The following is a 27,156-nucleotide window of genomic DNA, read 5'->3' on the forward strand; positions in this document are numbered from 1 at the left end:
CATAATGTTTTTGTGAAAAATCGATATAGATAAATGATATCCAATTGGTAACAGTGAAAATGGGGCTCTCTCCAACAGGAGGATCTGTAAAAAAGGAACGCGGCATTCGGAAGGCATGAGGGCCACTGGCCGAGAGTATTAGTTGTGGAAGCTTTTTGTTTTTGATCATGGTTCATGTACCAGGTTTACATTGCTGAAAGATATTTATGGGGGGGGGGCGGAGGGTGCAGAAGGCAGCCAATCAATGATTCTCTCTTATCATTGATGTTTCCAACTCTCCCTCTCCCTTCCTCTCTGAAATAAAAATATATTTTTAAATAGTCTATCTATAATAATAAAAGTGTAATATGCAAATCGACCAAACGTCCCAATAGAGGAACACCTGTCCAGCAGGCCACACTAGAGCTAGGATTTCAATCCAACCTGTCTAACTCTAGAGCCTATGCCTGCTGCACAGACAAGGCCACGCCCACAGATAAGAGTAGGTAAGAAAAGGCTTCCTGTGAAGAAATAGGGTTGGACCCGGACCCGGACCCGGACCCTGATAGGATTTGAATGGCTGGAACAGTGCTGGAAGGACATCAGTAGATCCCAAAGATCCCTGAGATCCTGTGGGTAAAGATACTCAAATTCAAGTGCCCTATAGTTATGCTATTTTAATAAGTGATACCTGGTGGGCACTTTGAGATTCTAACTTTTTTTGATTGCAGAGAAAATCAAATACAACAGGTTCTCAAATAACATTATAACGTTGCTGAGATGCCATAGGAACTTAACTCTTGTTTACATCAATTAGCCTATGATAAAATTGGTTTCATTATATATCATTTCTCTTAAAGTCACAGAACCTATCAATGACATTAAAGTAAGGCCAAGAAGATTTCAATCATTAGTTCTGCATCCAAAGCCCAAACCTTCTACACTGCCCCATCCCATCAGACCACCAACATTGTTATCCGGGTTCCCTTGTCCGCGTCCTGTGCGGTCTAAGCATTCTCTGAGGCCTAGCAGCACACCATCAGTTAGAAAAGACCTTAGTGGACAGTCAAGTGGCCAACCTGCCACCTAATGAATGAATTCTTCACTCAATAGTAACAGAAAATGGCCAGCCACCATCTCTTCTCACACCTGTAATAATGATCATTTCTTCTTCCAAGGCAGCCCATATTCATTATGAAAACTGTTTACTTATATCAGACAGAACTCCTCCTCAGGCCCCTTAGCTTCCACCTGCTGGTTCTAACTCTACTCTCTAGAGCAGTGGTCGGCAAACTTGTGGCTCAGCAAACTTGTGGCTCGGCAAACTGCAGCTCGCGAGCCACATGTGGCTCTTTGGCCCCTTGAGTGTGGCAGTATTTTGTGGAAGACCCGCACTCAAGGGGCCAAAGAGCCGCATGTGGCTCGCAAGCCGCGGTTTGCCGACCACGGCTCTAGAGGAAAACAAATGTTCTCTTTACTGTGTCACTTCCCCACCTCAACCCCCCCACACACACCTAAACTATCATTTTTTAACAGCTAAAAAAAAACCCTCAAACAAATCGCTTCCTCAAACAACAACCTAGTGTCTCCTTCCTTATGACAGTGTCCCTTGAATTCCCCATTTTCTATTTGTTCCTCAAACAAGTGAAGTCAGCCCACATCAGTTCACTGCAATTACATTTCTAATTTAAAAATCTCAATAAAGACTCTCAGTTCTCCTTCTTCAAGCGCTCTCCCTAAAACCTGAGAGGCACCCTTCCAGATCCCTTCCCCTTCCCATCAGCCTCCTCTGTAACCAGCTTCCTCCCAGCCCTGCAATACCCATGCCCAGGGAGTTCAGCCTCAGCCAGGGCTCCACTCACTCTGTACCCCATAACACACAGAATGTGGCCAGCCCCCTCTGGCATCTCCCCCAGACTCCACATCATATCTTTTTTAACTGGCCATCTATACAGAAACTTTACGTGTACTCCTTTTAATGTAACCACTAGCATAAATCTTAGTGCTTAGGATACAACAGCGAAAAAACTAAATGAAGATCACTGCCCTTAGAGCTTTATATTCTAGCAGAGGAAGACCAAGAAACACACATGAAATCAGTAAATTATTTAGTATCTCAGAAGATGCTAATGCTAAGGGAAACAAAGCAGAGAGGCGGAGAATGGGAAGAGGAGGATCTGAAGGACTGGCTTAAGGCAGGTTTCCTTTTTTTTTTTTTCTTGATATTTTTTCCATTGATTTTTTGAGAGAGTGGAAGGGATGGAAGGAGAGGAAGAGAGAGAAAGGGGGAGAGAGAGAGACATCAATGTGAGAGAAACATATTGATTGGTTGCCTCCCATGCATGTGCCCCAACCAGGGCCAGGAATTGAACCTGCAACCAGCAATTCAGTAGTCACATCAGCTTTTAGCAAAGCCTTATAGATTGCTCTTAGTCTATAAGAAAGCTCACTGAGTTTTGTCATAAAGCTAAAGTTGCAAACAGAAGGTCAATGAAACAAAGTAAGGGTCAAGCCTTTCTTTAAGCTCTGATAGGACAATATTCCCTGACTATGTTCTATAATTTATATGCTCACAGGGTGGACATTAAGGAAAGAGGAAGAAGACCCAGAAATATGGATAAGAGATAGAAAGATATCTGCCCACCATCAGTCCCTTCCTTACTTTGCATAGTGGCTCAACTCCACTTCCACTAGAACCTTAATGCATCAAAGTCCTCCTCAAGTCATGCATGCATAGTCAGGCACTGGGCTTTAAAGAACTGACCTCTGGACCAGCATACCCCATATGTGGTGTCACTGACTACTTGACCACAATTGACAGGGGCCTTTGAAGGCAACTCACTCCATTTGCAAATAGTTTTGAGTTTAGTTTTAGAATGTAAATTTACTGATCCAGAATCTACTTCCCCTGACTTCTACCCTTAAGATCTAATTCAAGACTAATGTACTTTTAAAAGATAAAAATCTTGCATGATAAAATATCCTTTCAATAAAATTATATTACAACTAGAGGCCTGGTGCACGAAATTCATGCACAGGGGAGTGGGGGGAACTCTCCAATCCAGGACCCCTTGGGGGATGTCCAACCGGCAATCTGGGACCACTGGCTCCTAACCACTCACCTGCCTGCCCACCTGATCGCCCCTAACTGCTCCCCTGCCGGCCTGATCACCCTAACCACCTCTGCCTCGGCCCCCACACCTGGGACCCAGGCTTCCCTCTTCCAGCCAGCCACAGGCACCTGGGACCCGGGCTTCCCTCCCTCTGGCCAGCCGCAGCCACCCGGGACCCGGGCCAACTTCACCCGGGCCGGCTGCAGGCGCAGGTGCCCAGGACCACGGGCGGCTTCGCACGGGCCCCAGCTTTGTCAGAAAGGACGTTCGGAAGGTCGTCCAGAAGATGTCCGGACTATTCAGTCTAATTAGCATATTACCTTTTATTAGTATAGATACTCACTGCTAATATTTACTGAGGGCCAAACATGAGCCACAACTTACAGACAGAAAAAGCAGAATATAGTGTTTTCTGAACTTGTCAGATTTTACTATTATTCTAGGTAACTTTTACATCTTCTGCTCCCCAGGCCCTACCCCAACCAGGCTGAATCAGAACCTGAGGCTGAGCCTGGCAATTGCTCTTTCAACAAGCCTCAGGTGATTCTTAGGATCAGGCAAATTGGAGAACTGGTGGCATAGTGGACCCAATGTAGCATACTTAGGACCATCATTTATTCAATATGTGACCTTGGGCAGCTTATTTAACTTCTATTAAATTCATAATAACAGCATCTACCTATAGAGAAATAAATAAGATGCCATAAGCCACATAGCACAAGCCCTGTCAATACGGTCATCATCACTGATCCTGATGACCCTAGAAAAATAGCATCCCTATTATTTTTGCTCGGTGCTACACAATTAGCAATTAAAATGCTTGAGAACAGGATTTAAACTCAGATCTGACTATCTCCAGGCCTGAGTGCTGATACCAGGGGAAGAAATAATTAAGTGGGCAGGAGGCCCAGTAGTGCAGAATGACCTACATATCCAGGTCCTGGCTCCAAATTCATGCTTGGACCCAGCTCATATTGCATCCTCAGGAGCAGCCATCAGGCAGCAGCTCTGGCCAGCAAGATGCCCCCAGCACCACAGTAAGGAAAGAAAGTTGGCCTTGGACTTTCTCCTGTTTCTGCTTCTACTCCTCCTCTTCCTTTTGGGATCATCCACAATTCCCACTCTTTCTACAGGTGTGCATCCAGCTATGCCCTAAGGAGTTCCTCTCCTGGAAGGCAGGGCAGGGACAAAGTTTGAGAAGCTGACTTGGAGGGTAGGGCAGGCCATGCTTCATTCCCCAGCTTTAAGGCATTGCATTACCATTTCAGTCATCTCTCTCTCTCTCTCTCTCTCTCTCTCTCTCTCTCTCTCTCTCTCTCGGCTCATTTGCAATAATGCCGTCAGCACAGTGCTGTAAAACAATCAATACCACCACAGCCATAGCCTATCACCTCTCCTTCTCTGAAGTCCCTCAACATTGCATTTCAGTTAAAGGGAGATCACCTGTGATTCATACCTTGGTGCATAGTTTTATTAATGAGCCCCCATTCGTTTGTTCACACAAATATGCCCCAAGTACAGGTGTTACAAAAATAAATAGTGCCCAATCCCTGCTCCTGAGGCCTTAGAAGAAGAGAAAGACCCATAAATTGGTGGATGGAAGTCCACGTAAGGCATTAAGAACTAAGGGCTAGGTGGCATCAACTCTGCTAGAAGAAGTCAGAAACAATGTTCATCCTGGATTTGGAAGAATAAACAAAAGTTTGACAGGCAGAAAAAGGCATGTGCAACAGAAAGTAGTTCAAAGGCTCAGTCATGGAAAGTGGGTCCATTGTACTCAGGGCATGGTGAGAAGCTTTAAGGAGTGAGGGTATAAGAGCTGTAGTGATAGGAAATGAGGTTCAGCAGAATTGTCTGGTCCAGAATTGTTTCTTGTCCAAGTTTATCCTGAAAGAAACTGGGACTGGTGGAGGTTTTCTAAGCAAACCAGTGACATTATTAGATGATTGTCTCTAAACCAGCAGTTCTCAACCTGTGGGTCGTGGGGGTCGAACAACCCTTTCACAGGGGTCGCCTAAGACCATCGGAAAACACATATATAATTACATATTGTTTTTGTGATTAATCACTATGCTTTAATTATGTTCAATTTGTAACAATGAAATTGGGGGTCACCACAACATGAGGAACTATATTAAAGGGTCGCGGCATTAGGAAGGTTGAGAACCACTGCTCTAAACTCAGTGTTGAGCTCCTGGTGCTAAAAAGGAGCTTTGATGGAGCAGGAAGAGGTGAAGTGGAGCCAGAGATAGAGGAGAAGGTGTGAGAGACCATCTTTCTTCATCCCTGGGTTGGCCTGTAGCACTACCATCCACCTCACCATCTGGCCTGGTGGATTTTGAACTCTAGTCAAGTCCTCACTGGAATACCAGGCTCCAGAGCAGGTTTGCAGAGTATTGGGAAGAAGTAAAGATGAGAGACAGAGGAGTTAGGACAGATGCAGGGATAACCTGAAGGTGAGCAAGGAAAATATTATTCTGTCTGGTGGCTTACAATGTCCTGAAAGGAGCATGCGATTGACCTGGGTTCAAAGCCCACCTCCACCCTTTTCTACCTTCATGACCTTGGTAATTCACTTAATCTCTCAGAGGCTGTTTACTCATCCATTAAGTCAAGGTAACAAGCCTTGTTTACCTTGTTCTGAAAATTAAACTATAGACATTCTTCATTTTATTGCTCTTTGTTTTACTGGGAGACTCACTTTATTGTCGTGGTCTAGAACTGAACCCGAAATATCTGAGGTATGTCTGTAATGTATTTCAAGTGGCCAGCATAGCACCTAGTGTAAGGAGTAGTGGATCTCTAAATATTACTAAACTTATTATCTTTGGGGCAGGGGGCCGGCAGACTAGAAAGACCTTCGAAAATTGCAGGACCCCCTGAAGCACCAGGATGGAATCAGCCTCCCAGGATGCTCACTTCGCTGTTGGGAATTCCTGGTGAGACCCTGATCAACCCCTCCCAAACTGCCTTCAGCCCTCCTGGGCTGTTTGCAGTTTTTGTAGGATAGGATCACATTTCCCACCTGAGCCAGTGAGCCGGGAGCGTGTGGGCCTTGCAGCTCAGGGCTTTTCAGAGGGCTCATATGACAACCTGGCAAGGCGCAGCTGTTCCCGGCAAGAGCATTAATAATCCAGGCCTTTTTCCGCAAACTCTGGCAAACAGTCTAAAGTGACAAGTGAAAACACTGGGTCCAAATTCTCACTGGGGCTGGGGGCAGAGGAGGCCAAAATACTTGACTTTATCAGGGCTAAATTGTGGAACTGAATCAAACCTGCTTGAGGGGAAGTGGGGGCATACGTCTTGCATCATAAACTTCTGTATTGCCTACAGAGTATTTCAGTGAAAAGGTTCAGAACCAGGGCAGACAGAAAGGAGTCCATGTGACTTGGTGGCTGAGGAGTGAACTGGGCTATGGGTTTCACCTCATCAACAAGCAAAAGAACACAGCAGCCACCACAGGCAGCCCAGAGACCTATGAAGAGCAAGCCCATCCCCCTCACAGACATGGGGTAGGTCTCAGCAGGATTTTAGTCTCCTTTGCTTACACTGTATCAGCACAAAATATAGTGCCTGGCACGATGGCACCCAATCAATATGAAAGATTGAGCAAACATGGGGTATAGAGGGAGAACACGTGTTTCAGATCCAGCAGCACCAGTTAGTAACTGGGCAAACCTAAACAAGTCATTTGTTCTCTCTGAGCCTCAGTCTCTTCATCAGAAAAAATGGGTTAATGGCATGTACTTTGAAAGGTTCCCATAAGAAATAACTGAAATAATCTATGTAAAATCCTCTACAGTAATGTAGGTAGCATTCCGTAAATTGACTTCTCAGAATTCGAGAATTGGTCTTCGAATACAGATCAGACTTGAAGTATCAACTCTGTTTCTAATTCTTTTTTTTTAAATATATTTTATTGATTTTTACAGAGAGGAAGGGAAAGGGATAGAGAGTTAGAAACATCGATGAGAGAGAAACATCCATCAGCTGCCTCCTGCACACCCCCTACTGGGGATGTGCCCACAACCAAGGTACATGCCCTTGACCAGAATGGAACCTGGGACCCTTCAGTCCGCAGGACAATGCTCTATCCACTGAGCAAAACCGGCCAGGGCTGTTTCTAATTCTTATGGTGAGGGGGAAAAAAGATGGGGGGGAAACAAAAAGAGAATGTAAAACAATTGAAGATAATACATCATAGGAAAGGAAAGACCTCTAAAGTCACACCTTCCTGTGTGACCTTGAACAAGTCACATACTTCTATGGGTCTCAGAATTCTCTGTGGTAAGCTGGGGGGTTGAATTGGATCAGTGGTCTTCTAACTGTACTCCAGAAACCCTAGATAGTCTGTGGAAATCCTAAGAGGCTATCTCAGGGTAAGGAGAGAGACAAGTATGCCCCCATGCAGCTTCAGGAAGCTTGGGGGCTTCTACTGAAGAAACAGTTCCACAGTTGGTCCTTAGCCCTTTGCAATCTAATGCTTTCCCCAAGGTCACCAGCATCCCCTCCCAATTACCAGTTCTCTCCAGACACATAGTCCAAGACTAGACTAAGGCAAGGAAGGTACCTACGGTGCAAAATTAAGGAGGCCCTCACTCTCAGGATTGTGCAAATATGCGTTGGCACCCAACTGTGAGGGCCTCCTAAAATGTTGCACCCGAGACACCTGGCCTCATGCTAGTACCAGCCCTGAGTCCCTAGCCCTTCTTCAGTGCCCATCCTCACTCACCTCTTTGGCATTTGGCACTGCCTGCCACCCTCTCTGGAAATTTCCCACCAGCCCTCCATGGCACTGCCTTCCATGGGGACAGTGTTGAGTGCTTGGCTTCTTTCTGGCTCCTCTTTCCTCCTGGCAAGAGGAGTGGAATAAAGAGAGAAATGGAGGGGAGAGAAAAGCATGCCAGGTAAGAGAAAAGCATGGGGGAAGAGGGGCAATTGAGTCTGGCTTTTGACAGGCTGAGTTTGAGGGGTTGGTTGAAGTGCAACAGGCAGGTGGGCAAGGCAGGTATAGACCCCAGGAGAAGTGGTCAGAACAGAGATTTTCTCCCCTCACCTGGCAGAATCTTCTCTCCCACACACTTCTTTCTTTTCCCCACCGCTCCTGCCCAAGTCAGGTCCATGTCACCTAATATTTGCACCCTCATGGTACCCTCTTAAGCCATGCCTGCTTCCCTCACTGCAAAACTCCTCTCCCAAGTCCAGCTCTGAATAATCATGCCCTTCCTGGGAGACTTAAAATGGTGTCTTCTATGTTTGCTCCGCTAAGTCCAAATTTCTCAGTCTAGCACACAAGACTGCGCTCCCTCCTCACCCCCACGCCTCCAAGCAACACCCACCACATGCAAATGTGCCCCTAAACTATATTTCACCTACTGCACCCCCACTCCCTGCATCTGCCCTGGCCTGCTGTCCTGCTTTTGCTCGAGCTCTTTCTTCCCTCAGTGCACCCTCACTCCAACGGTATCTATTGAATCTTTGTACCTTTAACAGCATACCCACTTTCTTCTCTTCCCTGGTCTGCATCCAGGCTTGCCAAAGCCTAGAGCTGTTCACAGATGTTGGAGAGTACACTTCCCTTTCTGCTCAGCCAATAATGTCAGTGCATTACCAATTTAGGCATACCTCAGCGATATTGAAGGTTCAGTTCCAGACCACAACAAGAGAGCGAATGTTTCAATTTGTAAAAAACACATCTGTGACATGCAATAAAGCAAAGTACACTGAAACAAGGTATGCCTCTATTGCAAAAACAAGGCCCTAGCCTGGTCCTCAGTTAAGAGCTACAGGGTAAAAAACAAATACCTGCACAGCAGCTGCCAGGAGACCCAGACACCCAAATGTGTTACATTAGGAAGTTTGTCAGCTGCAGGGAAGCAGCCATCTCCACCTGGTTATCGCTTTATTTCCTTCTGCACCTAGCCCAGCTGTGGGCGCCAGCAGGCTCTCAGTAAATACTAAGTGAATTAAATTAATGAGATCCTCCTGCCGGTAGCAGATAAGTAATTCCAGAAAAAATAATTATGGAACTTTTTTCATGAGAAGTAATTTTCTTGCCTTCTCCATGTAAGGATGACCCCATCAATAATGGAAATGTTCTAAAACCTAGTTGCGCTGATGGTTGCACAGTCGGTAAATTTACTAAAAAACAATCAAACAAAAAACTTAATTTACACTTAAAGCAAATTAATGTCATGGAATATAAAATTGTTTTTTAAAATCTGTATAATGAGCCCTGGCCAGGTGGTTCAGCTGGTTGGAGCATCATCCTGTACACCAAAAGGTTTCAGGTCCAGCAGCACCGGTCACGGCACAAACCTAGGATAAGGGTTCAATCCCCAGTTGGGGCACATACAGGAGGCAGCTGATCCATCTCTCTCTCTCTTCTGTTCTCTCTAAAAATCAATAAAAGCATATCCTCAGATGAGGGTTAAAAATAATAATGAAAGTAGAATGGTGATTGCAAGGATCGGAGTAAAGTGGCAAAACGGAAACTGTTAGTGAAAACAGTTTCCATTTTGCAAGATGAAAAATGTTCAGATCATTGGAAAACATATATTTAACACTACTAAACAGTACACTTAAAAATGGTTAAGTTGGGCCCTAGCTGGTTTGGCTCAGTGGATAGAGCGTCGGCCTGCGGACTGAAGGGTTCCAGGTTCAATTCCAGTCAAGGGCACATGCCCGGGTTATGGGCTCGGCAGCCAATCAATGACTCTCTCTCTTCATTGATGTTTCTCTCTCTCTCTCTCTCCCTCCCTCCCTCTCCCTTTTTCTCTGAAATAAATAAAAATATTTTTTAAATGGTTAAAATTGTAAATTTTATGCTAGGTCTATTTTACCACAATAAAAACTTTTTAAAGATAGAATAGAATAGAACAAAATACAATACAATACAAAAATCTGTATAATAATCAAAACCACCCTGATGGTGCAGTGTGTTGGTTGAGTAATAAGCTGACTGAATCATGTGCACACTCAAAAACAAGCAATAAAAAAGAAGGCACAGCTTTGTAGGGCCAGGCTCTGAGCTTAGTCTCAGTCCCCCTAGAATCATGCAAGGTAAAGGTCACTACTGCTGCTGTACAGGCAGATGGTTGAGAGTCTGAGGACCAGTGCAGGCATGTGCTGTCCCCCAAGGTCAAGGCTGCTACATCCTCCTCCTCGTCTCTTCCCACATTGTGTGTGAGCCCGTCCTGAGTGCACACCAGGCTCAGGGAACAGAACTGTGTCTTCAGATCCAGAGCCCCACTCACACCTGGACAGCCCATGCCCAGTGCAGGCCTCCAAGAAGCAGCCCATTCCCCTAGAAAAGCACTTCCCACCTATTCCAGTTCCAATCTCAACATCACAACATGCTAATGCCCCAGAGAACCCATGGTGAGCCTTCCCCTTCCTCTCATATGCTCCTCAGTGGGGAGTCTGAGGCCCTTCCGGTTCCCATAGCAGGGTGCACGCCACACGAGGTTCCATCTGCCCTAGCACAGAGGTATCACAGCATAAGGACTAAAAGGGTAGATTTGAGTGTCAGACCATCTGAGTTCAAATCCCAACTTACTCAGCAATTACTAGCTATGAGACATCTCTGTACCTCAGTTTTCTCCTTTTTTTTTCACAAATTGGAGATAATAGTACTTAACTCAGGATTGTGGGGGGAATTAAATGAGTTACTATGTAGAAAGCACTTTGTACCTGGCACATAAGTGTAATTGCTAGCTATCATTGTTATTTTTTCCAGCATTAGAGGGGCCTCTCAATCTATAAGTGGAGATAACAGGAGATGCTAAGTGTAAAAAGGGCCTGCGGTCATGGCAGCTTCCCTCGACACTGAGAAAATAATCATCCTGGGTCAACTCTAGCGGTTCTTCACCTCAGCCATAAGGTTGTGATGTTGAAACACTGAATCAGGAAGGGCTTGGTGGAGAGAACTTACCCCACAGGACATTACAAAATCAGCACAGGTTGTTGGTTCACCTATGGGGAAATATATATATATATAAATATATATATATATACTGAGTGTCCAGATTATGACCACCTGACATTTGTAGGCAAATTAGCTATGATTTCATGCTGAAGTTGCCAGAGGGCTAGACCATTATAAATAGGGAAGCAGGTTGTTTACCACAACAGTACAAGTGATTTTTTACTGAAGGTATGGGTAAACAATGCAATTAAACAGCCTTTGAACGTGGAATATATATTATTATGAGTGGCCAGATTACTATAACCACACCATCAATACTTCATTGGGCCACCTTTTGCCTTCAATACTGCAGCGATTCTTCTTGGCATTGACTCCATGAGATGTTGAAAGGTGATGCAAGGAATCTGACACTATGCCTGATGAATAGCACTGTTCAGTTCTGTGAGATTTGATGGTTGTGGAACCAGCTGCCTGATGGCTCTTTTAACTTCGTCCCACAAATGCTCAATTGGATTGAGATCTGGTGATTGTGGGGGCCACTTAACGCATTGAAAGCGGGAAACGTATTTATACATTTTAGTTATACGTTTAAGTTGACTGGTAGTAGAGCGCGGGCTATAAAAACTACCCACAAACAATGTGTTAAGCAAGGTAAAGTCTCCCTCATGTTCTTGAAACCACTCCTGCACAATGCGAGCACCGTGGCATGGTCATTGTCTTGTTGGAAGAAGCCATCTCCATTGGGATATGCCATCAACATGATAGGATGAACTTGATCAGCAACGATACTTAGGTATGTTGTGCTATTCAGACATTGTTCCACATGAATTAAAGGGCCCAAATCATGCCAGGAAAACATGCCCCAAACCATAACACTGCCCCCACCAGCTTGAAGGGTTGTACTCATGCATGTGGGGTGCATGCTTTCATGCTGTTTCCGCCAAATTCTCACTCTTCCATCTGCATGATGCAACTGGAAACTTGATTCATTGGACCACATGACTTTTTTCCAATGCTCGACTGTCCAATCCTTGTCTTCCTTGCAAATTGGAGACATTTTATCTTGGTAACTGTGGACAGCAAAGGTGTTCAAACAGGACTTTGGCTTCCATATCCCATATGATGCAGTGTATGGCTAATTTGCCTACAAACGTCAGGTGATCATAATAATCTGGCTACTCACGTTCAAATATATCCCACGTTCAAAGGCTGTTAAATCACATTGTTTACCCATATCTTCAGTAAAAAATCACTTGTACTGTCATGGTAAACAACCTGCTTCCCTATTTATAATGGTCTGGCCCTCTAGCAACTTTAGTGTGAAATCATAGCTAATTTGCCTACAAACCTCAGATGGTCATAATAATCTGGACACTCAGTATACATCCTATCTAATAATAGACAAACATGGTAATTGACCATACCTTCGCTACACTTCCCATGGGCTAATCAGCGTGATATGCAAATTAACTGCCAACAAAGATGGTGGCTAATTTGCATACTGCAGACAGGGCGGGACAGCACCATCCCGCCTGCCCCGCTGCCATCTGGGCCTGCTATTTACGACCCGGGACAGTGGTGTGGGACAGTACCATCCCGCCTTCCCTGCCGCCATCCGGGCCTGCTATCTGCGACCCAGGGCGGCGGGCGTCCATGTGCGACCCGACCCGGGGCAGCTGGGCGGTGCAGCAGTGATCGGCCAGCCCGCCTGGGCGTCCCGTGTGCAACCTTACCCGGGGCGGCCGGGCAGGGCAGCAGCGATCCACCGGCCCGTCCGGGCGTCCCGTGTGCGACCTGACCCAGGGCGGTGCCCCAACCCCCGGATCGGCCCTGCCATGTGCGTGACCTGCGGAGGCGGGGCAGGCACTGAGAGATCAGGCCTGCCATCTGCCACCCGGGGAGCGGGCCTAAGCCAGCAGGTGGTTATCTCCCGAGGGGTCCCAGACTGTGAGAGGGCACAAGTGGGGCTGAGGGACACCCCCTCCCCCACCAGTGCACCGGGCCTCTAGTGTATATATATATATATATGTATATGTATATGTATATACATTTCTATAAAATATCACTTTCCTGGGACCACTCAAACAATGAAGAAGAAAGAATTTCCTCTTGCTTCTCACATTTAAAAAGTACAGACTGAGGTCTAAAGTCACACAGCCAGACCTGAGTGACAGGAAGAGTAAGAGCCACACAACTAGTCATTAGAGAAATGCAAATTAAGACCATAATGAGATACCACTGCCCACCTATTAGAACTAAAAAATATAACAGCACATCACCCTGGCTGGTATTGCTCAGTGATTTGAGTGTCGGCCTGCACCCTGGAGGGTCTTGGGTTTGATTCCCAGTCAAGGGCATGTACCTGGGTTGCAGGTTCAAACCCTGCCCTGGTTAGGGCACATGCAACCAATTGATGTGTCTCTCTTACAACTAACTATGTTTCTCTCTCTCTTCTCTCTCTCTCCCCATTCCCCTCCCTTCCACTCTCTAAAAATTAATGCAAAAAATATCCTCATTCCTTGGGTGAGGAATATATATATATATATATCACAACACCAAATGCTGGTAAGGAGGTGGAGAGAGTAAATCTCTCTTACGTTGCTGGTGGAAATGTGAAATGATACAGCCACTGTAGAAAGAGTTTGGCAGTGTCTTTAAAAATTAGCAATATACTTATACAACTCAGCAATTGCATTCCTGGATATTTATCCTGGAAAAACAAAAATTTATGTCTACACAAAACATGCACATGATTGTTTATAGCAGCTTTATTGGTAATAGTCAAAAACTGAAAATAACCAAAATGTCTTTCAATGGTCAATAGTGGAATGGTGGTTCATCCGTACCATGAAATACTTCTCAGCAATGAAAGGAGCAAACTTAATATTCTCAATTACCTGGATGGACCTGGATGAAATGCATTATGATGAGTGAAAACAAGCTAGTCTCAGAAGATTGCATAGTGTATAATTCTATTTATAGAACATTCTCAAAATGACAAAATCATACAAATGAAAAGTAGGGGAGGGGCTAGGCCAGTGTGACAATGAAGGGGTGGCATGAGGGAGTTGTTTGAGGTGATGGAACAGTCTATATTGATTGCAGTGATAGCAACACTCATCTACCCATTCGAGAAAATGACATAGAGAGCCATACACACATTGTACCAATTTCAGATTCCTGGTTTTGATATTGTACTATAATTATGTAAGATGAAATCACAGGAAGAAATGAAATAAAGGATGCACCAGGCACCTCTGTAGTATCTTTACAACTTTCTGTAAATCTATAACTGTTTCCAAATAAATAAATAAAATTTTAAGGAGGTGCACAGCCAATAAGTAGGGCTACTGTGATTCTAGTCCTCACCTTTCTACTCCCAAATCCCAGTGCTCCAATCATATTATTTACAATTTTGCATGCACCTGACATTCTGTATCTCCATGCCTTTGCACATACAAACTTCTACCTAGATGTCCTTCCCCCATCTAGCTAGTTTATAATTTCCTTTAAGACCCAACTCACACACCTTCTCCTCTAAGATGCTTCCCTGGCTTCACTCAAGATTACTGACCTTCCTTCGCACTTCCTATGCATAGCACTTGTTCAACTGAATTGTGACCCTAACTCTAACCCGCCACATGCAAGCTACAGAATTGGAAAATATATTCACAAGCATCTCCCAATAAAGCACTACTAGTCTGTAGAATATATAAAGAACTCATAACTCAATTGTAAGAAAACAAATAACCCATTTTTTTTAATGGACAGAAGATCTGAACAGACATTTTACCAAAGGAACTATGCAAATGGCAAATAAAAATATTATATAAAAATGTAATAAACATAATTAATCTGTAGGGAAATGCAAATAAAACCACAAAAAGAGAACCACATACCTGTTAAATAGCTAAACTTAAAAAGACTTGACTATGTCAAGTGTTGGCAAGAAAGTGGAACACATGGGTCATTCATGCACTGCTGGTGGGAGTTAAAATGGTACAACCTCTCTAGAAAACAGTTTGGCAGCTTCTTAAAAAATTAAACATACCCTACTATATGATCCAGCCATTTTACTCATTTTTTTACCCAAGAGAGCAGAATGCATATGTTCTCACAAAAATATTTTCACACATGCTTATAGTGGCTTTATTTCAACAGCCAAAAAACTGAGAGCAACCCACATGTCTGTGAATAGGTGAATGGATAAACAAATTGTGGTATTTCCATACAACGGGATACAATTCAGAAACAAAGGAATGAACTATTGATATACACAACATGAATGAATACCAGTAGAATTATACTGATGTAAGTAGAGTGCATACATATATTATGCTAGAAAATGCAAAGTAACCGACAGTAATAGAAAGCAGATTAGTAATAGCCTGGGCATGGGAGGCAAGGACATGGAGAGGGGCAGGAGGCAAGGATAAGGTGATGGAGAAAACTTTGGGGGGTAGTGGTTATATTCATTAATTTGATTGGGGGAGAATTTCATTAGTATATACAAATGTCAAAACTCATCAAGTTGTGCAATTTAAACACCCATAGGTTTTTGTTGATTATACTTCAGTAGAGATATATGAAGAAAAAAAAAATGAGTACCATTTAATGGTCATCTAATTTGCGAGAAAACATTACATAAGTAATTATTAATCTTCACTCTAGGTAGTTATTATTCATCCCATTGTACAGATCAGGTCAGAAAGGCCAGGGAGTCTTATAGCTATGGTCAAGCCAGCTCAAAACCAGGTCAAAGGTCTCCAATGCCGGGGCACTTTTCTCTGTATTGTGATGCCTTCCCACAGTGGTGAATTCCCAGCATGAAGCCATAGGTGACAGTCCCCTGGCCTAAGCAAGTCCTAGTCTAGGAAGAATCTGAAAGGAGGGTGAAGGGCTGGCATCACTGAGAAGCCAAGGATCCCTGGCATTATTGAGAGGACATCTTCTCCATACTGGGTTGCAATTGGCCACAAATTCCTCTAACAACCAAACCCAACCCATCACAGGGATTGGGCCAGACAAGCTGAAGCAGAAAGCAGGCTATAGCTGCTTCCTAGAACATTCCTCCCTATGCAGTCAGAGGATTTGGTGTGAAGGACCCTGACCGGGCATTCAGAAGAATAGACTCCAGTTTCACTTGTGTCATAGACAAGATCATTCCCCTTTCTGGGCCTCCATTTCCTCAAATGTAAGATGTGGAGGCCAACCAACAAGCTTTCCAAAGAACCCTTTCAACCCTGATTCACATTCTGAGTGCCCTACTGATTGGAGATTTTTTTCCGGAAGTTGATCAGGTGCCACTGATGGAAAGGATTCCTGATTGCCTACAAAACTGTACACTCAGCTCCCCCAACCACCCCAGCTCTGCTGGAAAAGAAACCTACCCGACTTATCAGTGCCTACCCATTCACTTCTTCAACCATGCCGCCTCCTCCCTTGGCCCTACCTCTCTGCAAGAGTCTTCCAAAGACGCTGACCCACCTTTGGCTGCTCTGTTCCCCAGTTAGCAGACTGAGCTATTTTCAGAAGTCTGGCAACCCTGGGACACACAAAGCAGTTTGAGACATAATTTCCCCCTTTAGAATTCTTACAAAAGATTGGAGCTGAGTAGTTACAGGATGGTATACGTCGTATACAATCTTGATGTAGGGAGCTCCTCCCCTTGTCACACCTGTATACCAAAGGATGAGCCAGAATTTATTGCGCAAACAGGCTGGGATATTTGGATGGGCGCACAGTATGCTTTCAGTAAATATCTATGAATTGAATTAAATCCTCTTGCCAACGGAATAATCTCTTACCTAAATACAGAGGAAAACCAAACAGATCCACCTCAGTATGTTCCCTAGAGAGAGCACTGAGAGTCCAGAGGCTGAGAAAGCCCCTGCTTCTAACTGGCTGAGGGATGTGAGACCACCAGCATGCCACCTCACTCCTGGGGCATCACAGGAATAAGGAAACTACTCTAAAAGCCTCTGGATGCTCCCAGTTCCGATGCTATCTTACTGTATGCGGAAGAGCCACTGAGACTGAAAGGAACAGTGTGGCCCTTTGTAAAGCTCTAAGCACTTTAAGCTGCAACTGTTCAGGTAGCTTCAAAGACAGAATGATGTTCCTCAGGGAAAGTGGCCCTGCCTGTTGAAACTTGGCCTGGGAACTCCAATCCATGTGGGCCAGTGCTTGCTGTAAAAAGTGCTCACTAACTTTGAGGAGCTGTGGAGGTCACAGACAGGCTTAGTTTACATCTCTGTTGCTTACCAGGTGTGGAATCTTGGGCAGGCTCTTCACCTCTGCAAGACTCAATATAAACTTCTGCCGCATGGTGATAGAAATACCTACCTTGCTAGGTCATTGCAGAATTAAATGAGATCATGCAGGCAGAACACAAAGCACAGTGCCTGGAGCCATCATGAGCTCAAACACCCTTTCCTTCCCCATACACATACCTAAAGGTCCTCAGAATAAGATCTTCTCAGCTGATTTCACTGGCCTAGAAAACCAGGCCCCTGTTGAAGAAGGGGGCTTAATTTCTAGCACTCCAGAGGGACACCTCATGATGTGCATTGGGGCTGTGGAAGCAGGTGCAGGAGAGGGATTGAGAAGGATAGAGGCACCCAGAGACCATCCATTATTCCCCCTTACCAGTCCTATGCAAGGGCTCTGTGAGCAAGTGGCCTCCAGAGTGGTGTCCCATCCCATCCTCCCCGCCTGGTTCCCTGCCTCCCAGGAGCACAGACCTTCACCTCAGGCAGGAAAATCACCCGCTGTGGAGTCTGGCTTCTTAAAATGAGGGTGTAGGACCAGATAGCCTCTAAGGTCCTTTCCACCTTTAGCATTTTCTGAACTACAACTCTACAGAGTCAACTGATGCTTAACTGATGCCTTACTGTCTCTCATCCCCTCTTTCAGGACTAAGGAAAGAGGTGAGGAGAAGGAACCAAGAGGTTCAGAAAGTAGAGGGAGAGGGCAGAAGCTGGGGCTCCATTATGCTAATTTAATTAGCTCTAATCTGCTGACAGCAGGGCCTTGAAGAAAGAGGCTTTTGTTTAAATTTCACATTTGGCAGGAAGTGCCCCTTCTCCTCCTCCCTCCTCTAACCCCCACCTCTCCAACCCCCTTTAGAGCTTATGAGTCAAAAGCTCTGATTTCAGTCCTGGCTCTCACAACTGGTAGCACTGGGGCTTCCTGTTCACACTTCTCTGACCAACTTCTTGATTTTTCCAGCAAGGAAATTTGCCCCAGATGTTGGTCAGTAAATGGAGAGTTTTCATCTGCCCTTATGAAAGGATGTCAGTAATTCACAGATTCCCCCAAGTAGCAAGAGCCAACGGGGGAAATGCCAGCGACTTCGCTCCATCAATAAACCAGCTGTAGCTAGTTTGGCTCAGTAGATAGAGCATCCACCTGAGGATCAAGGCACATACCTTGGTTGCAGGCTCCTCTGCAACCCAGGCCCTGGTCGGGGCTCGTGCAGGAGGCAACCAATCAATGTGTTTCTCTCACATCGATGTTTCTCTCTGTCTTTCCCTCTCTCTTCCACTCTCCCTAAAAATCAATGGAAAAATATGCTCGGGTGAGGATTAACAAAAAAATTAAATAAAAATAAGCCAAAGGTTTACCAATCAACTAAACCCTCTCTGTCCATAAGGAGGGAGCCTCACAGAATGCAATGCGTTTTATTTCCACTCTCTTATAGGACTCTCACAACTGTCTTATGGGATAACAACAGAAATCTCACTCTCATTCATTCATTTAACAAATGCTTATTGAGCACCTACTGTTCACAGGAGTGGAAGAGGAGGGAGGCACTGGTGAGGTGACTTGCCCATGCCACCCAGCCTGTTGGTGGTAGAGCAAGCTCTGGAACCAGAGATGTTCTGGTAACCTGAATCTCCAGAACAAAACAGCTCTGGTTTGCAGCACTGGCTTATGTCTGGTTTGCAGCACTGGCTCATGTCCGCGGTGTAAATTTTCCCACCAAGGCCAATTTCAAGCAGCCAACAATCTTTTAACAACCAGTTTGCCAAATTCCTGAATATTTAAAAATCTGCTCTCAAGAGCCTCCAGACTAGAAACAAGTTCTCCTGCTCCTGAGTGTTCTTTCTGACTCACCTCTCTACCTCCATGTGAGAGGCGTCAACATGCGAGGCTTAAAGAGTAACCTTAATAAAATAAAAAACACCTGGAGGACTGTTCACAGCAATAGGATTTCAGGCATGTTGTTTCCGCCACATCAGTAGTTTTCCAAATGTCCTATGAGTACATGTTATCTTTATAATCAGAACATATATAGGTAATTAAAGACATTTTTTAGTGAGCTTAGTGGAACGTTTTGCAATAACCTCGCACACACAATTTCTCTTACTCTGTTTCCCTTGAGCTTAGTGGAACGTTTTGCAATAACCTCGCACACACAATTTCTCTTACTCTGTTTCCCTTCGATTGGAGAGAGAGAGAGGGAGAGAGAGAGAGAGAGAGAGAGAGAGAGAGAGAGAGAGAGAGAGAACGAGTTTCCTAGGAGTTCAACTTCCCTTGCAGAAGAGAACAGGTGCACCTAAGTTAAGCATTCACCTGAATCAGGTGCAGTTTTACCTAGAGAATAAATTTACTACCTTTGGAGTTCAAATTTCACCAGCAATTGGGTGGATTCAACTCCCTGTTAAGATTTCAAAAGATCTGCTCTGAAAAATCACAGCCTCTTTTGCCACCAAATGACCTTGCCTCCCAATGGGCTGGGGTGCAAGCAGATGTTTGAACCAGGAACAACTACTCCTTCTTTCCTGAGCCTTCGAGGAGACGGCTTTCACATACTCACCACCACCAACCAGAGGCATTTTGCCCTCTCCGTCCTCAAGGGGTCTTACCTCAGCGCTGGGACAGAGACGTGGCACCAGGGCTGGGTCAGGGTCAAGGAAGCCAGCTCACTTCAGCTGGGACCCATGGCTGCTTTCCTCTGGGCTGCTGGTTGCCGAGGTGGCACAGTGGGCTCTACCTTGCCTGCAGAGAAGAAACAAACAAAGCAAAGTTGCCTGGAGAGCACCAGAAGTGCATTATGCTAATACTTGTAGGAGGGCAAGCACCCTTGCCCCTCCCACTCCCAGCCCTGATCACTCCTCCCAGGTCAGAGCCCCTTCCAGAACAGCCTCACCTGAAAGGGCCAATATCCTTCCCAGGGTTCAAACCGGCCATCTATTCACCCAGACCTCCCGCTTCTGGAGCTGAGTAATTTCACAGTGAACTGAAGACTAAGCAAAGCAAACTACTCCAGTCACTGAATCCTGATGTTACTTACTCGCTATCATTGGTAAGAAAAATAAGAGTAAACCCCAAGTTTTGTGTTTAGATAAGGCTTGGTGGACAACTGATTTTAATCAACAAATACATTGACGTTGCTCAAGTTTCCCTGTGAGCTATGGTATATTGTTTATAATGTTACAAATGTAAATTCCATTTCTAATTTATTTTGGGAGAATTTTTTTTAAATATATTTTATTGATTTTTTACAGAGAGGAGGGGAGAGGGATAGAGAGTTAGAAACATCGATGAGAGAGAAACATCAATCAGCTGCCTCCTGCACACCCCCTTGAGGATGTGCTCGCAACCAAGGTACATGCCCTTGACCGGAATCGAACCTGGGACCCTTCAGTCTGCAGGCCGACGCTCTATCCACTGAGCCAAACCAGTTAGGGCTTGGGAGAATTTTTAACAGAACCTAAATTTTCAACCCATATATTATTATAGCTGTCTGGGTGGATAACATTTGTTTTTAAAGCCATTGTTCTTCTTAGTGCCAAAGAAGTTTATGTTCATTCTAGAAATTTTAAAAAATATAATTTAGACAAGAGAAGAAAAGTTATCCATTCTTTCTCCACCCACCCAAGATAACTACAGATAACACACCCTTCCTGGTTTTATTTTATTATCCAGATTTTTTACAAAGATGCAATAAAACCAGACAATTTATGTGGCTGTACTGTAAATTTACCCCACCCCCAAAGGCTGGACGTTTAAGTCATTTCCAACATTTTTTTGGTAATTATAAATAGTGCTTTGTAAAACTTAGTCTCTGGAGGGAAGTCATGGTTATATCCATAAGACACAGTCTTAGAAGTCAAATTGCTGAATCAAAGAGTTTCCGAATTTCTCATGTGTAACATTTCTAGTGGAAATGAGTGTGGGCTTCAAGGAGTCTGGGTTTTTATATTTCCTGCTCACACTCAGTCCAGCCCAAGTCTAAGAAAAGATCCATGATGATAACATGAGCTCCCCCAATCAAGCTTGGGGAGGGGGTACATGAGTAAGAATTGGTATGGAGGGGAAAAGTGAGAAATCCACTGAGGAACAGAGAAGGAATGTCAATACACAAGGGCGGTGTCCAGGAACAAGAGATTCTGAGACACAGAGAAACAAGCGTCATCCTGGTGCTAGTAGGAACTGGGCTGACGTAAGATAAAACAGAAGCTGAAGTGAGCCATTTAAGGGCGTGGAAATGTCAAGGTCGTACAAAGATTCAGGGCAGATCAGAACAAACTACAAAGGCATCAGGTGAGATGGAAAAATTAAGAGTCGCTTGCAGTATTTGAGCATTTTGCTTATGTTTATAATTGATGCTAACAAAACACCAGGAGCCAGAGTCACTATGGGGAGAGTGAGCCAGGTCAGGAAGAGACCTCTACCTGCAAACACAGCTGAGCTGGTGGCCACCTGGGAGCCTGCCAGCAAAGAGCCTTCCCCGGGGAACAGGAGCAAGGTGCTCTTGGAGTGTGGGGACTACTGGCTGCTGACCCACCCGCCTCCTTAATAGGAAGGAGGCCCCTACTCTCCACCCCTCTCTAGCCAGCCTCTCACCTCCCTCCTTTTACTCCATCCAGGCCAAACTTTCAGTGAGAGATGGATGATTCACCAAGTAACCTGTCAAAACAGACTGAATGGATTTCTGTGGCCCTGTGATCCTGGCAAAGACCCTGAGGACAAGTCTCATGCTCCTTCCTAGCTGACCAGCCCCCTTACCACTCCACCCCATGTACCCAGCACTCCAGACTAATAAGGGAATGGGGGGGGGAGAGGAGGGGAAGTGCAGGGGAGGTTTCCATTGATGCTTTTTAAATTCTTTGGAAGATGGCTTGCAGACTTCCAATATTACTAAAATAGGCAAGTCATTTTACCTGTCCAACCTGCCACTACCCACCCACTTATTCTTTGGGCCTCTCCTGATGGTCAAAGGGTGGAATTTTCATTTAAAAGTAACTCACCCATAAATAAGGGCTCTGGACCAATCAGAGGCTTTCAAAACTGCAACTATGAAAAAAGACTACAGTGAGCTGGTGGCAGACCTAAAGCTTAAAGGAAAGGAAATGAGGGCCCTAGAGAAGCGAATGCCATGCACGAGATCAAGCGATGAGGCTGTGGGGACCTGCAGAAGCAGAGGAAGTTGGCCTATGAAGAGAATAGGGCAGAGCCCTGGGGTGAAGCAGACAGGAAACCGTGCAGCCACAGAGAAACCAGATGCATGGTGACTTTCTAGTGGCTGCGAGGCTTATCTGTACTTCCTACTTTTTATTTGTGTAAGCATACCCTGAATCACTTCAATAAACGTCTGAAAAGCTTGGTTTAGACCAGTTCTGGGGGCCCAGCTAGCTCCGACTCACTGAAGGCTAACGGGGCTGTGAGTGAGAACAGGGCACTCGCCCATGAGCCACTGCTTGGTTTTGTGGTAGGGCTTTGCCCATCCATTGTATCTACTCAAAGCCTTTTTTCTTAACCTTCCTTCCAAAGGTTGTGCCTGGGCTTTGATAGATGAGGCGACTGGAAGGGATAGTCCAAGATTGCAGGTGTAACTTTGCAAAACCATGAGAAATAAACAATAACAGAGCTGTAGAGACTAGATTCTTCTATTATAAGATTTTTCTATTAAGTGGTTGATACTAACTCCTCCTGATTACAGGGTCCCCTTGCATCCCCTTTGCCCCTGAGCCACCCTGGGTGTCTTGGCAGTTTCAATAGTGTCTATTTCATGCAGGACCCCACTGTGTCCTGTGTGTCTTCTGCTTCCTGACCTCCCCCCTGTTACACCAGGGTTACTGGCTTGACATCTAGATCTGGTTTCACTCCTATTTTCCCAAGGCCTAGCCAGCCAAGCTTTCCTTTCCTCTTTTCTCATGTTCAGGGGCTGTCTTCTGCTTTATCCCTGCTGCCCTCACTCCTGCCGGCACGGTTGCCCCACCTTCCGGCCCCTGACAGCTCCTCTGCTAATCTCCTTTCTCCTCCACCCTGTCAGACCCAGAAGCATCAGAAGATAATTCTAAGGAGGAAGAGAGCTGATAAGGGAGAGGCTGCCTTGGCCTCATTAACTCCCTAGAGCCTCCAGCAGGTGTTTCCTTCCAGGGTACAGAGTGTGAGGCACTGACCACAGACCAGAGCTGGGATTTACTGAGACCTCCAAGAACCAAACAAGTTCATAACATGAGCCAAGAACATACACCCCAGTGATTTCACGGTCCAGAATCCCCTGATGTAAGAATCCTCCAAGCAGGCCATTACTAAAGGGCTAGGTTTTGAATCAGAGAATGGGTTAGCTTGTCACAGAAGCAGGGCTCTGGCCCCAAGTTCTTGGCTTAAATGAGTGATCACCACAAGGTACACAGGAACCTTGGAGTTAAAGATAACCTGTTAACACCAGGTTTATCATTCCACATTATCTGGGAGGTGAGCAGTTGTTCTGATTGTGTTTAGAGATGGAAGCTAAATTAGCTAAGAGCTTTTTATTGATTCTTGTGCATGAAACATTCCAAGATCTGGGTCTCTGCAAATTTGCTGAGCTCTGCAGTGAGATCAGAAGACACTACACCCAAAGAACAGTCTGAACTTCTGCTAAAATCAGAAAACTTCCTAGATCATTTCTGCCCTCCCCTTCCTAAACTCTTGCCCCATGTGAATGGTTCATCTGTGGAGCCCAAACCCATATCACAGGACACCTATCCTAGACCAAGGGGTAACCACAGTGTTCCTTTATATTTTTAATTGTAAAATTGGGAGCACTCTATGTACTAAATTATTCACTTATTCCTCACACAATCCTGAGGCAAAAAGAGTTCTCTATTTTCAGGTGAGGAAAGAGGGCTTAAGTAAGGAGTTCACACACAAAACTGGTAAGTGACTAAGCCAGAATCCCACACTAGCCTTCCTCCGAAAGGCCTTTCTTCGGGCCAGTGTTAGCAGCTAGGCCAACCTCTTTCAATAGCGCTGAAATTAAAGATGAGCTGAACACTGAATACACAGGTTCTGACAAAAAGAGAAATGGTATAGGAATTTATTTTCCGAGAACCAGAAAAAGGAAGTGCTTTTGCTACGGCCTTACGCAAAATATGGGAGGGAACGTACTCCTGCTGTTTCTTTGTATTGTTACTATGTTTTCTACAGCAATCAATCCATTTCTATTGTGCATACTTGTGGTGCCCATCGGAATACATGAAGAGACACTAAGCCCCTTTTTCAGTCAAAGCAGTACACATACATGATTTCAGGCCCTGCCCCTCCCATTCATGCCCCTAATTTCTGTTGCCCAAATGCAATAACTGTCAACTCTTATCTATGTCTAGAGTTGCCTGAGTGTACCTAAATAGCATGCTTATATGGCTCTTTTTTTCAATGTTAAGTATTATTCATTAACTGCCTATACCAGAAATGAGGATTTAGCTCTTTCACCTCCATTCCACATACCTCTTCTACTTCCCACATCTTTTAATATAGCTGTACTGTGGCTGATAGTAAGAAGCTAGAAAAATTCCTGGGTGGATGGAAAGGGGAAACTAAGATAAGAAAATTAAACAAGGCCAAACAGTTTGGGCAGCTTGCAGCCAGCTTGTGAATCAAAAGGCCTTATCTTCCCCAACCAAGGACATTTGAGAGCAAATGGTTTATACCTCTCCTCCCTAACCAGAGAATACATCGCTTAAATCACCCTGGCCTGGGAAAATAGAGAACAAAGACCCAAGTAATGCCACTTGTGCCAGCTAAACCCAAGGACAGATATCACTTGAGGGGGAAATGTTAGGTAGAATAGATAACTGTTCGGGAAAGGGAGGGCGGGAGAAAAAGAGGAGTTTACCTCACCCACTAAATAAAGAAGCCAGCCAGCCAACTTAGGACTTGCCAAACAAGAGGACCAGATGTAAGTACAAACATTCTAGATCAGCCACAACAATGTAGAAGGGGACTTTGAATCCTAGTCTGCTACCCAAGATATTGGGCAGGGTAATTTTGGAAAGGGTATAAAACCCCCTTGAAACCCTGCCAGGCAGAGCACTCAGACTCGCTGAGTTGCCTGCTTGTGCTTTATGCCAAGTGTATTTTTAATAAATTTGCTTGCTTTGCTTCCTTAATAAATTTGCTTGCTTTGCTTCAATGCTGCTGTCTATCACTTGTCTGAAATCACTTGATTGACAAGAGCCAAGAAGGGGACAGCCCTACTCCTCCAACTCAATGGGCTGTCCAGTAACAATAACATTTTTTTAGATTGAGTCAACACTAGAAGTTACATTATTATGAATAGATACATTATTGCTTGCAGCTCAGCCATGTGGTATGTTATGATAATTTCTCTCTTGTACATTCTTTAGTTGTCAGTACTTATCACTAATTCAGCCAACTTTCCAACCGTTCTTTTTTTTTATTTCTTTTTTTTAGGATTTATTTTTTCTTTATTTTATATTTTTCCATCACCATTTATCCCCCCTATACCCTCTTCCACCTCCACCCACCACCCTCCACAATCACCGCACTATTGTGCGTGTCCATGAGTTCTTTCTCTTTTTTTCTTTTTTGCTCAATCCCTCTACCTTCCCCCAACAGCCCGCCCCCGCCCCACCAGAACTGTCTGACTGCTCTCTATCTATGAGTCTATCTCTATTTTGCTTATTAGTTCAGTTTGTTCATTAAATTCTACATATGAGTGAAATCATATGGTACTTGTCTTTCTCGGACTGGTTTATTTCACTTAACATAATGTTCTCCATTCTGGAACCTTCTGTCCACCTACTCCAGCCCAAGCTAATTAGTGGCTCTCTGTTAAAGAGAGCATCCATTTCTACTGGCTTATTCCCTAACATTGGAGGAATAGGTCTTCAGTGGTTTTCTTAGAAAGGATGTATAGAGAGGGAGGGGGGTAAAATAGTTGAGACTCCTCATATCTGAAAATGCCAGTATTCCACCCTCACATTTGATTAATAATTTGTCCAGATATAAATTCTCAGTTGGAAATAATTTTCTCAGAATTGTAAAGGTATGGCTTCATTGTCTTCTAGATTCTAATGTTAGTGTAGAATCAGATTTCTATTCTTATATGTAACTAGAGGCCCAGTGCACGAAATTTGTGCATTGGTAGGGTCCCTAGTGGCTGCTGGCCACCGGCCGGAGCCTCCCTTCCCTGGCTGCTGCCACCGCTGGCCAGGGCCTGCCTTTCCCAGCTGCTAGCGGGGCCCTCCTTTGGTCCACTCTGGCCCCTGGTGGTCAGCGCACATCATAGTGAGAAATCGAACTCCCAGTCAGTTGAACTCCCGAGGGGACACTTTGCCTATTAGGCTTTTTATATATATACTACTGGCTCAGTACACAAAATTTGTGAATGGGTTGGGGGGGGGGGTGTCCCTCAGCCTGGCCTGCACCCTCTCCAATCTGGGATCCCTCGGGGGATGTCCGACTGCCGATTTAGGCCCCATCCCAGTGATCGGGCCTAAACCGGCCATCAGACATCCCTCTTGAAATCTGGGACTGCTGGCTCCTAACAGCTCACCTGCCTGCCTGCCTGATCACCCCTAACCACTCTGCCTGCTGGCCTTATCACCCCCAAATGTCCCCCCTTGCCAGCCTGATCACCCCCAACCGCCCCCCACTGGGCTGCTCGCTTCCAAATTACCCCCCAGCTGGGCTGCTTGCCCCCCAAAGCCCCCCTTGCTGGGCTGAATGCTCCCAACTGTCAAGTATTTTTCCTTTGGCCCAAGGCCTCCTGTCGCATGACCACCCTCCAAATAAACCACATGATACACTTTCGTGCCACCAATGCCAGGACACATCCCATCCTTTGAAAATTCACACCCACCTGATTTGATCATGTAAATGGGAAAAAATAAGAGC

At 45.0% G+C, this 27,156-nt stretch overlaps 1 protein-coding gene across 9 annotated transcripts in view; it reads right to left on the reverse strand.

Moving 5' to 3' along the window:
- The window catches only part of ST6GAL1 (ST6 beta-galactoside alpha-2,6-sialyltransferase 1), a 128,448-nt gene that overhangs the window by 77,621 nt on the left and 23,671 nt on the right, over positions 1–27,156 (reverse strand). For all 9 annotated transcript variants that reach the window (XR_002828221.1, XR_002828220.1, XM_023750566.1 and 6 more), the window contains exon 2: positions 19,890–20,022. The gene's annotated coding sequence lies outside the window, so the exon portion shown is untranslated. The remainder of the gene's footprint in view (positions 1–19,889; positions 20,023–27,156) is intronic.

Source organism: Myotis lucifugus, unplaced genomic scaffold (genome assembly GCF_000147115.1).
Source record: "Myotis lucifugus unplaced genomic scaffold, Myoluc2.0 scaffold_14, whole genome shotgun sequence".
In the NCBI taxonomy this organism is placed as follows: Eukaryota; Metazoa; Chordata; class Mammalia; order Chiroptera; family Vespertilionidae; genus Myotis; species Myotis lucifugus.